Here is a 13,502-nt window from a genome sequence, read left to right on the forward strand (position 1 = left end):
AATTAAGGGAAAAATCCAGAAATTAAGGATAAATCCCAGAAATTAAGGGAAAAATCCAGAAAATTAGGGAAAATCCCAGAAAATTAGGGAAAAATTCCTGGAAATTAAGATATTTCCTGAATAAAAGGAAGATTCATTGTAAATGTGTAGGTCGCTCCACACTTTACGCAAAAACAAAACCCTGTAAGGGAACGAATAGATTTAACTTCTGCGAAACCTAATCAATGTTTCCCAAAAGTTGGGGGGCAAATGATAGGGATAAATAAATTATGATAGTATAATTAAATACTGCAAGGTATGGGCTGCTAGGCCCAATAAATAGATATATGATACTCAATCCAGAAAGGCTAAGCCTGATGGACCAGATCAGGCCTGATGGAATAAAAAAGGCCCAAAAGCCCTGATTATTAATTAATTTCGTAATTAATTAATAAGGGAGAAATCAGATATTGAAAAGAGTCCAGATAAGGATATAAATCCTTAGAGATTAGCCCCAAGGGGACCTAAAAGGATAAGGAATCAGCTTCCTACTTCCTAGGACTCCTAAGTCTATCCCAATTCAGAGGCTTATCCATCAAGTCTCCTATACCAAGTCCAATTCAAGGACTCCCCCATCTATATAAGGGATCTCACCCCACAAATCAGAACTACGTTTTTTGGCTTGATTCTCTAACTCACAGAGATACGTAGGCATCTCGTAAAGGCAGAATTAAGCTACGAAACACGAGAGCAGCCATTAAAGGCCTTGAGCTCCCGAATCTTAGTATTAAATACAGCAAGTAATAACCTTAGCTTTTTATCCATAACAGAAGGACAATCACTTATCAATGGATAATGAATATCTGTTGATGAAGAAGAAATAAAAGGAATAGAAGTTGAAACTATTTTTGAGTCTTTGAAGATTGATTTTAAATTTTGGTGCACAAACTTTTCTAAGTTGTAGAAAGTAATGGTAGGTGATCCAACAAATTATCAATTAGATGATAATCACTTGTTTGAGTTTTGGGCTCCTCCATGAGTTTAAGAGATGGAGAATTAGGTATTGATAGGGAAATCATGTCCATATCCAGAGAGATGGTTGGAGAGCTTTGTATTTGGGGTGTATCGATTGTTAGAGAATGGGGTTGTGACTCCATATTTACTGGAGCCACATCAAACTGACTTTAAGACGTTGCATATACCAAGTATTTGAATTAAGATTGCACAGTGTGTGAACCCTGTGACTCCCCTATTGGTTTATATTTCTTCGTTCTAATGTAAGTTTGGGCTAGCACTTTAGTGTCCCTACCCCTTTTGTTCTGTGCTCCTGGCTGGGAACTCTTTTCAATAGTCACATCCTTTTGGGATGATGCAACTAGGGATTTTCTAATTTCCTTTTCATTAGATGCAGTCTGTTGGGAGACTGCAGTGTGGCTAGCTTGGGTCACACTTGCCTCACCCTCCTTGTTTTTTGGGCTTATTTGATTTTCACCCCTTCCTTCACCTTGCTCACCACCCTGTTCACTCCCCTCAAGTGTTGTGGTGGATTTTTCAACTGGTGTCTTTTAAGAGACACTACGGGTGTTTGTCATTGACTTGGATTTTGAAATTCTTGGTTTAGTGGCTTTGGTAGGAATTTGTTTGGTCATTGTCACAGATTCCATAGCCACTATAGAAGGCAAAGAAATTGGAGGTTCGGAAAAGATAGAGATAGAAAATTTACCTCACTTACCTGAGGTGCATCAATAATGGGAAGATAGTTGAGGGGCACCTCACTGTTCAGATTATTCCTCATGAAATCTGCAAGAACTCTCTTTTTTTAAACCCAACAATCAAGCTTGTTGTTTGGGTTTTCAATAACCAAATCCTTGGAAACATGGTTAGCTAGCATCATGAGAAATATAGCATAGTACATATTTCTAGGCCTTTTCGATAATCTCCTAACTTATACCATATTTCTAGCATGACATAGTTACTAAAATCAAAATACTTATCAGATAAAAGCATGTAGAGCATGTTAAGCAAAGCAGAAATAATAGTAGTAAAATTGCTGATTTTACTAGAAAATACTTTAATAAAAGCATCACACGGATAGCTCAACTCTTTCCTAAGCCCTGTTCCTTTAATACTACCTAAACCAGCAGTATCTAGGGAGTAACCCGTGAATTAAGCATATTAACCACATCAGTGTTAGTGTGTGGAGCATTTGTGTTATTTTCAGGCAATTTGAAGCATGACTAGATAACATCAGAATTAATACAATAATTGTTACCTTTGAGAGTAAAGGTAAGAGTCATGTCCTTTGAATTAAAAATAGTGGTAGCCCAAATTTCTTCTACTACTTCACAGTAGATGACTGGTGACTCGTGTAATATCCTGGATATAACGTGTAATTATTTTTGTCAATAAACAAATATTATGTGATTATTATGTGAATTTTTGGTGATTTATGTGAAAATTGCCATCTGTGTTTGATGCCTATATGTAATAAAATTTGAGAATTTTAATTTTTATATGTCTGAAATAAAGTATAGATAATTTTGATATTTTTCTATTAATTTATATGTTGTTATATGATTTTATAAAGGATTTACAGATTTAATATATTTTTTTTTCGAGTAATTATAAATTATTTTGTATATTCGGGAATCGACCAACTTCAACCGTTTTTACATTTTTACAACCCGGAATTCTCAGGAAAACTCCTCTCTAACCTAATTTGGTTATTCCGAGCATTTTCCGAGGAACGGGATATTTTGATTAAACTATTATATTATCTTCTCGTAATTCGTGTAACCAAAGCGCTGAGACCCAGATTATATTTACTAAAAGCCTGGTTTTGATAATTATCCCAAAACCGGTACCGAATTGGATCAGTTTTATTAGTACTTAACGATTAAGTATTCTATTTTTATATCCGACATGATCCAACGAGGTGCCAATATTCCGTAAATATAAATAGCCAATACAGTATCTTATATTGTACAAATAAACACAAATAATCAGTAAAATCTTATAATTATTCAGAGAAAATACATAAATTCATCGCGTTCTTCATAATCAAACAAGAATTCAAAGGCATTATCGAACTCTGATTTGGGCGTGCGAGTAGTCGAATTGAAGCTCGTGATAAGTAGAATCAAGTTCTTCAATCTATTCAACTGCAGATTCAAGTGTTTTTTTATATTTATATTTAAATTTGAATTTAATTATGATAAAATTATGACTTTTTGATTTTGAAGTTATTTATGTGTTTTGATGATTGCATGTTATAGATCATGAAATTATGGTCAATTTGGTATATATTAAATTTTGAGTTCAATAACATTAAGAAATTTATATTTGATTCTCCGATTTAAGAATTAGGGTTTATATAACTATGAAGGTTCATAATTGATTTTTGGGGATTTCTGTTCTAAGGGTTATTGATGTAATTGCTTAGTGTCACTAAATAGATTGTAAGAAAATGAAACGAATGGTGTGGGTTTGAAATACGGAGGGTAACCGACTCGAGGTCGCCAGAAAAATAGTGGTAGTGACGACCTTTTATTTTGATCGACGATTTGGCCGTTTGGACGGGTTTTTGAAAAATTAAGACTTCCATCACATTCCTGGGTAGCTGCAGACTAATTGTAGTTAATTTAGTGAAATTCTGGGTCATTTTGCAGGTCGCCGAAAAAGCTCCATGGAGGCAACCATGGAGTCCGGCCACCGGAGAAGGAGGAGGTGACATAATTACAATTTGACCCCCTTTCTTTCAGGACTTTGCAAATTATTTTCTAAATTTTACAATATTTACACTTTAAACCCTGCGTATAAGTTTTCAAATTCTTATACTTTACCTTATGAAAATTATATTTTAAAAATTGTTTTTATTTATTTTAATTCCAAAAATACTTTTTAATGATTTAAAAATTCGAAAATAAATCTGAATTTTTAATTTAATTAATTTTAGTTAATAATGAATTATTTAATTGGTCAATTTATTTAAATATTAATTGATTAATTAATTTAATTATTTATTAATTAATTTTAATTGATTATTTGAATATATTTAAGTATTTCTTTTGATTTAAAAATTCAGAAAAATAGTTTTGAGCCTTAAATATTTTTCTAAATTATGTTCAAGGCTTGATAATTATTATTGTTAGATATATTTGAGATGTCATGTCTAATATGATTTGTGTTTAGTTTTTAGAACTTAACAACTGGACAAATGAGGACTTACTGGAATCAGGACTTACTGGAAGTCAAAACTTCATATCAGAACTTATGGTCATATCAGAACTTAAGTGTGGGAGGACTTACAGTTAAAGAAGGAAGTTGATTTACAGTAGAAGATCAATACTAAAACAAAAGAAGATATGAATAGAAAGAGTTAGAAGACTGGAAGACTTGTAGAAGATATCTGATTGATATATTTTAGGAGATAAAATTATATTCCATATCAATTGGAAGTTATCTTATATCTGTGTACTAAATAAACACAGACTTCGGGTTTACACTAGATGTGTTATCATTATCGAGAAGATTATACATTGTAACCTAACAGCTCTTAGTGATTTTTGTTCATCATTGAGAGAGAACAGTTCCATTATAACATAGTTTATTATATTGAATATATATGTTTACTGTTACTTGTGTTCAAGATCGATTTGATTGTAATAACACTGTATTCAACCCCCTTCTACAGTGTTGTGACCTAACAAGTGGTATCAGAGCTTTTCTGTTAACATACATACAATAAAGATCCAAACAATCATGTCTGAAGAAGTACAAACTCCAACCAAGCGCAGCAAAACTGAAGAAACTCAAAAGACTCAAACCCACAGTCGATATGAGACTATTAGGGTTCCTATTCTGAGACCTTCCGAGTATCTCATATGGAAAGTGAAGATGGTTATGTTTCTGGAAGCTACAGATCCAGAATACCTTGACAGAATTAATGAAGGACCACATAAGCCTACCAAGCTCTCTGTTGTAGTTGTTGATCAACCAGCAATGACCATACCAAAGGAGAAAGGTGAGTACACAGCTGAAGAAATCTCATATATTGCCAAGGATGTAAGGATAAGGCATTTACTGCATAGTGCTATTGATAATGTCATGTCGAACAGGGTAATTAATTGCAAAACTGCAAAGGAGATATGGGATGCTTTGGAGACAAGATGTCAGGGAACTGATGCAATCAAGAAGAACAAGAGGACTATACTCACTCAAGAGTATGAGCACTTTGACTCAAAAGCTGATGAGTCTTTGACTGACTTATATGACAGGTTTGTCAATATGGTTGCCTCCTAATATGGTTGCCTCAAAAAGGGGCAAAGGAAAGGCTCTCATCATAAAGTCTGAGTCAGAGTCATCATATTCTGATGATGATGATTCAGAAACTGAAAGTTTATCTGAAATAGATGTTGATAAAGAGATGATGAAATTGTGTGCTCTTATGGTGAAGGGTATCACAAAAATAGCCTACAAGAAATTCATAAAAGATAAGAAGTTTTCCAGGAAAAGTGGGAGTTCTGATAAGAAAGGGTTCAGAAAGTCTGAAGGCAATAGAGGAAAGTCTGACAGAGGAGACAACTCAAATGTCAAATGCTACAACTGTGGTGAAAGAGGCCACATATCTCCTGACTGCAAGAAAGGAAAAAGTGACAAAGGCAAGGCACTTGTCATAAAGAAGAAAAGCTGTACAGACACTTCAGATTCTGAATATGAGGTGAACTATGCCCTGATGGTAAATTCTGATGGCAGTCCTGAAACTACAGAATTGAAGGTACCTCAAACAACTTATGCCTTTCATACTGATGATATTACTAAGTTGAGATTATATCTTAAAACTGTAACACCCCCAAATCCGGGGTCGGGGATCCGGGTTGTCACGAGTTCCATTTCCCTTAATAACACCCAATCTTAATAAATAATCAACTACTCTGTACGGTGACCCCACAATAAACACACACCACAAGTTATAGTCTCAGAGATGAATATCCAAAAAATAACACGAGTCATTTTATTCCAAAATTATATGCCATTACACCTTAAAAGGGTTTCTGAATAGATTTACATTTCTTTGCCATTATTACAATTGATAAAGATACATAAGTCTGGTACATCAAAAGTTGAAAGCCTAGCCTATTGGTAGTTCCTACCTCAGCTACAGCGACATCAACGCCTATAGGAAACTGCGGAACGTTTCCTATCCGCTCGCGAATTGGGAGCTTGGTCCTGTTCATCTTTTCTATCTATTATTGTGTGATGAAAGAAGAAAGCAAGTGTGAGCAACAAGCCCACCAAAATAATATGTATAATGATTAACTATATATGAGCATTCTCATAGTACTCATGAAAGTCTTGGTCAAGAAGAAATGAACCAAGCTGATATCTTAACGCGACCAAGTCGCAAAATATTCAGTATATATGTATATATATACTTTTCAAAATCTTGGAAGTCCTCTTCCATGCATAATATACACAGAGTTCCAGTTTATAACTGTATAAAACTATTGTTGCAAGGTGATTTCATATATCTAACCTTGTCTCAACGTTTTTGTGAAAATCTTTGTCATGCATAAGATAATCATTAACCAGATATAAGTTGAAAAGATGAAGTTACAAGATACTCCAATATACTTATATCTTTTCCGGATACTACTTGAACTACCACCGTTCAAGGTATCATCAGTTTCAAAAGTTCATCACATAGATGAGACTACAAGAAAAGACTTGAATAGATTCAATCTTTGAAATATCATTATAAATAATGAAGTTATGAGATACTTCATTAAGTCCCGATATATATATACACCTATATATATACATTTCATACTCTCCTTGAAAACCTCTGTTATGAAAATTATAAATAGAGTTGCAATATCCAATGAATTTGGAAAGGAGAAAACCTTGGCATAAACCCGATATCTTGTTGATCAGGCAAAAATACCAATAAGTAACCTTTTCTACTAGTAGATGGATGAATCCCCCACCGGTCATCACCCTGGCCACATAAGGACCTTGTGCTGGACCGCCACCGGGCCTCTTACGCGTTGATGGACTGCCACCCAGCCACTTACACTTTGATAGACCATACCCCGGCCTGTCGCTTATGCCGACTCAATTAGATGGACTTACTTCCCGAATGTTGGGCAAGTAATCAAATTGTTTTCTTAAAACGGCAACCACGTTGCGAATGTAAAATACACCACAGAGCCGGATCCCCCAGGTTTTGAGCGAGTATTTAAATCCCCTTCGAAAGGAGGATCTTAAATATAAAAGAATGAGTTTTGGGATCCGCCCTAACTTTTAGAAATCATTTTGAAGACTCGAAAACATTTTTAAGAATGTTTGGAGTACTGCTGATTTATTAAAATAAATCAGTCCCAATATATTAGAAATATCTGAATATTATTATTTAAATAATATTCTCATAAAGATAATCCTTATAAAAATAATCGAAGTAGAAGTTTTAAAACTCATACTTGAAATGGATATTAAATAACCAAAGATATACTTATATGAAAGTACTATCTTTATTCGAATAATCGAAAATAAGTTTGATTATTGAAACATTTTTCTTTAATAAAATAAAGGATATTATTAAATAATAAGCGGAGTCTTAATACCTCGAATGAATATTATAAATAATATTCATTAAATAAAATAAACAGAGTCATACATCCTCAAATGAATATTCAAATAATAATCATTAAATAGAATAAACAGAGTCATAAGTCCTCGGATGAATATTCAAATAATATTCATTAAATAAAATAAAGTTATCGAATAAACCTTATTCGATCAATAGTTTTGAAAACTATATCCATATATATATCCATATATATATATACTCGGGAACATCGACTCCCGGTTTAGAAATATGTTCACCTTTGGGTCCCCTATACTAAGGGTATACGCAACTACTGCTTATCTCTAGCATAAGTATTATGCAACTAATAAGAATTTGAACTAACAGATATATAAATCAAGAATACGAAACAGGCATGCATATATACCATATCACAAGCTCCAATATATCACAAGAATTTGCTAATAACAAATATGCATTTATCACAAGATCATGCATATACACATATACATCACAACAACAGTTATACGGGTAGAAAACTTGCCTGAGCGACTCGGGGTTACAAATGGCTTGGGACGAGTCTGGTAACCTATAAACAACATATAAGTTGGAATTAAACCAAAGTCGCTTATGAATCTATACGTTAACCAATTAAACCCTAACGTTCGCTTTTGCGCTTAACGATTCACTTAAGTCGCTCGAGTACCCTCGGCTCCACCATTTTTAATAAATTAACCATTAAGGGATTTAAGGCTATTCTTTCGCGAGTGCCTTACCAACTGCCTAATACACTTTACATAAATGTTTAATACTCCAATTAGTCCTTTAAGGTCTTTAACCTATGTTTCAAAGTAAGGCGAGGGGTAATGGTTCGTTCGCGAAACGCCGTTACTTAAAACGATCGTTTCTCCTAAACCGTACATCAGAATCAAACGAACCACATATCAAAACGAAGCTCGTAACATGAACTATCTAATCATGGCAATGGTCAAAACCTAGCAGTGAGTTCACGGGTCCTAATGTTAAGAGCAAAAACAGTCTAAAGTAAATCAAACATTACGACGGTAATATTTACGCGATTACCAAATTTTAAACTACTCCAATCAACCACAATCAACCACAAATCAACCCATAACCACCAATACCACCAAACTTCATCCAAACCTTAATAACTCAGTCCATAACCTCATGATTTTTCCAACTTATTCAATCTCAAATAAGAGATACTAATTATACTTAAGGTTCATCAACCAACAACCAAGATTTATAACCCAAAATCATTATAATTCCATCCAAACTCTAAATATACAAGAATCATGCTCTCATGAACTATAACAAACAAAACCAAACCTAATACTCAAAGTAAAGTTAGGGTTTGGAGGGGTTATACCTTCCTTGGAGAGTGGAGAATCACATAGGAAGCCTTAAATAACCACTAACTATCTTTACTCAGCTTGGATCTTGAAGAAAACATAAGAAAACACAAAGTTAGTTTCTTGAAAACACTATTCACCAAGAACTTAGATGAATTGATTAGCTATGTTAAACATGGAATCTTGAGCTTAAACTTATGGCTCATCGTAGTTATGAATTATGGAAGCTAAAGAAACAAACCTCTTGAATTATGAAAGTGTGTAGCTTGATTTTTGAAATTTTCTCCTTTGCGTTTCATGGAACAGCCAAGAGCAAAGAGTGGGGGAAGAAGAAAATGTTTTTGGTTTGGTTTCTTTTGATTTTTGTGTTTGTTTTGCTTGTTAATTAGGTTGTTACCATGGTAAATATTGTGTGGCTCACAATCATCCAACAACACACTTGCTTGGTCATGCTTATGTCACCATGTGATGTCACCCTCCCTCCTTTGTCCTCTTCTCATTGGTTTGATGACATCATCCCCACTAATCTCTTTGATTAGCTTTTAATTATTTGGCTAATGACCGCTGATCTGTTATATAGTTCGCTTAACTTTCGTTTTCGTTTATCGTTTGAGGGATTGTCACACCCCCAACTTAAATAGCAAAATAATTATAGCTATTACATCATTTTAAAGAGTATTACACAACCAAAATCCAAGATCTTTACAGTTTAGGGTTTGAAACAGCCCAACACTACCAACTATTACATCTGATTACAAATACCGAGTCCTCACACAACTATTATTACTTATTCTACCTGAGCTCGAACATAAGCGTCAGCATCACAGGTCTTACGGGCAGTCTGCTTGAATCTAACCATGGCTGCTAGCTGTAATATCAGGGTAAAGCAAGAAGTGAGCCAAAAGCTCAACAAGTGCAAACAATACAGCGCAAAGCATAAATCGGGATATACCTTTAGGAATGACAATGGAATGACATAATCAATGATAATCGAGAGATAAAACTTACGTGAGTTGGCATCATTTTGCTTGCATCAAAACAAATTTTAAAATCATACTTAATCAAAATCATTTTATGACGCTACGGATTACAGCCGGTGATCAGCCGCGAAGTAATCCCGAACCTCGCTGGGTTCTAAAACATTATTGGGAATCCCTAGGCAACTTTTAAGCCTAATATAAGTGTGGAAAGGACTCGCGTCTCAGTCCAGATCCACCATTCAAGAAAACATTTGTCCCCCTTTGGGACTGAAAAATCCACGTTTTAATCATTTTAAAAACTGATGCCGATTTATGACAAAATCTCTTTTGACTGTAATTATTTTTATCAAGGGATTATAGATCAACTTGAAACACTGGAAATATGACACTAAATCTCAGGGCCATGATCTACTAGACTTTACTATATTAGGGTAATTGAGAGGTTTCCATAAACAAGAATTTTGACAAGGAAATTAAGCAAGGCTATTGGATAATATGAAAGAGTAATGCCAAACTAGGCTTAAAGCAATGGTTGTAGACAAGGTATAGGTATTAGAACATCAAGAAGATAAGCATCACTGGTTCCAATAGGATAGAGGGGTTAAAATATAAAGAAAGCGATCATCAGCTCAAGATATAACAGGGTATCAAGCTTTTAGGGTAAGGATAGGATTATCAAACAATCATGAATGAATTTAAGAAATGATTGGCTTTTAGGTATCAAGATAAAGTTTCTATCGAGGTTATTTCAAGAGTTGAATCAAAGCATCAGGGTGCAATATCAAGATTTCTCAGGGATCAATAGCATGATAATCAAAAGGATCAATAAGGTATTATAACAAATCTCTATTTTATCATGGCATTAAACTATCATGAAAGACTTTTGAACTACTTGCAATACGTACTCGAGGGTTCATGGCATCTCTATGTAATTCAAAGATAAACAAAAGATACTCTTGATTTAAATATATCAAAATGACTCAGGATAATTGCATCGATATATATATATGAACTGTTTACAGTAAATGCGAAGGTCAAGTTGAATCACTTGCCTTAAGATAGACTGGTCTGGTCTGACTGGTAGGAGCAACAACTGGAGCTTCACTCGACTTTTAAGGCAAGTTTTCCCTCGTCTCGAGATCCTACATAAATAATAATAATCCTCATTATAATATATTCCTTCCATCTTAACCTATTTACAACCCGAAATTAAACATGGATGGCACTTAGGCCTATACATACTTAATTCATATCCAACATTTATATTTTTAAATGTACACACGTAGCCACATAATCACATATCGTATATTAATACCAAATAACATCATATACACCATAATGCCACACTAGGCTTGGATGATCTCGACTCACCACTCAAGTTACTTGGTTGCTAACTAAACAAAGTCTTCAAATTTGGGCTTCCTAACTCAATGTGCCTTTCTTAAATTATCCAAAACCTATTGACCCTCACTTGTGCCTTTTGTTCTACTGACCTTATACTATCTTACAACTATGGTGGTCGACCTAATACTCACTTCTAAGTGTCCTAAAACTATGTGATAAGTGAAAGTGCTCACTGGTGCAAATTTCAGAATGGTAACTAAGGTTTCTTGAGTGCATTAGACACTCTTAAACTACAAGTTTTTCTTCAAAATTTTTACACAAGACTCTCCTGACCTAAGGGCATCTCACAAGCTTGATGTGGCTCAAAGGCCTGGCTTGGGCCTTCTTGGGCCTAAGCTAAAAGTCCAAGGTTCCCCTGTTTTTCTGGGCAGAAAATGCCCTGACTTGAATTAACTTGTGACACATGGTTCTAGCTCATATCCTATGAACTATGGTTGGAAAAACTTCTCTGACATACCCTCTAACTAAGGCCCAATTGGGCCTAATGAGGGCCTACCCATGACATGGCCAAATCTCCCTATTTCCAAGTTGCAACAAAACTGTCCCCTGCTGGACAGATTTTGTTATTCTACTTGTGCACCTAACCAAATGACATGCAAACCTCCAACCAACTCCTAAAACCTATTATATACTCCCCATACTAACTTCTGGTGGCTTGGGCCTCAAAGTGCACATCAATGACATGGTCAAAACTCACTCTAAACCTCAGGGTACTAAACTGATTTTTCTGCAGAAACTATAACTCTTATTTTCCAAGGTTTTGACTTGACAAACCCAATTATCAACAACTAAATACTTAAACCAAGACCTATACTTGGTGTTCTACTGAACTAACTCTTTTTTTTCTCAAAATACCCTTGGTGAGATCATCCTTACCTATGGTGCAACTATGGCAAAATAAAAGAGACTACTCTTTACAACTCATAAACCTTTATGCTTTTGAAACAACATGATATATATTTTTATAAAAGATAACCACAAATTATTACCATGCAACAAGAAGCATAAATCCATATTATCACATTATTCCTACTGAAATTAAGGCTCACTAACAAAATCTTTTCCAAATGATCAAAATCTTACAACAAACTAAGAGAATTCCACATGCATGCATGCCTTCGGGTTTTTCAACCCAAAACAACCCATTTTCTACATATATTCCATCTTAAAATTGACATGCAAGCCTAGCATAAGGTATACCTAGATGATCACTTAGCATGCAAGGAGTTTTATCAAATTATCATCACAAAATTTAAGTCATTATCACATAAACATGCAAAAATTGATCAAAACAACAAGAATGATTTCAAGGACCATTCATTCGGCTCCCATATGGTCATGGCCGAATGAAATGGATGGAAATGGCCATTAAATCATCAAGATTTTCCTTCTCATGACTTGGCACTTATCCATTCATTGTAGTCCTCTCAAAAACAACCTTAAATCCATAAGAATCAAGATTGTATATTTGAGTTTCACTAAAACCTTAACATGCAACTTTAAAACTTAAACTTTTTACTCAAAACTCTTTGGAATATAAATGATCATGATATAGGAAGTAATATTTACTTGTATGGGAGGTGGAAACTTGAATGTGGAATGAAGAAAAGGGGAGGGGGGTAGGGCTTCGGCAAAAAGCCGAGAGGAAAGGTGGGAGGAGGGAGAGGAGAGGGAGAAAAAATGTAGAAATGGTGGAGTGATCATCTTGATTGTTTGGTTTTTATTTGCCCACAAGTGAGTGGATGTGAGAAATTACAAGAGTAACCCTCTAGCCAAAGTTAGGCAAGTTTGCATGCAAGGTCAAGGAGGTAATTTGGCTAGCAATTTGTGAGTTAGTGGGGTGGTTATTGACTCTTTAGCCCTTTGGTTAAATAGAAGAGAGTTTGCATGCAAGGTTATTCATGTAATTTGATAATTATTAAGCAACTAATTTCCAAAGATTTATTTTTATATAATAAAGTACAAGTTCAAAAATTATAAAATTTATACCATAAAATAACTTGGATTTTTAGAGACTTTATAAAATCATTTTCAAAATTTGTGTACAAAATGTCTTTTAAAAGAAAATTTTTCCAAAGCTTAGAATATTCCTTATAAATCAAAAATAAAGAAATTAAATAAATTCTTGCTTTGAAAAATCATATACTACCCTGAGCAAATTTAAAATGCAAAAATTTTCAC

Source organism: Apium graveolens, chromosome 8 (genome assembly GCF_009905375.1).
Source record: "Apium graveolens cultivar Ventura chromosome 8, ASM990537v1, whole genome shotgun sequence".
Taxonomy (NCBI): domain Eukaryota; kingdom Viridiplantae; phylum Streptophyta; class Magnoliopsida; order Apiales; family Apiaceae; genus Apium; species Apium graveolens.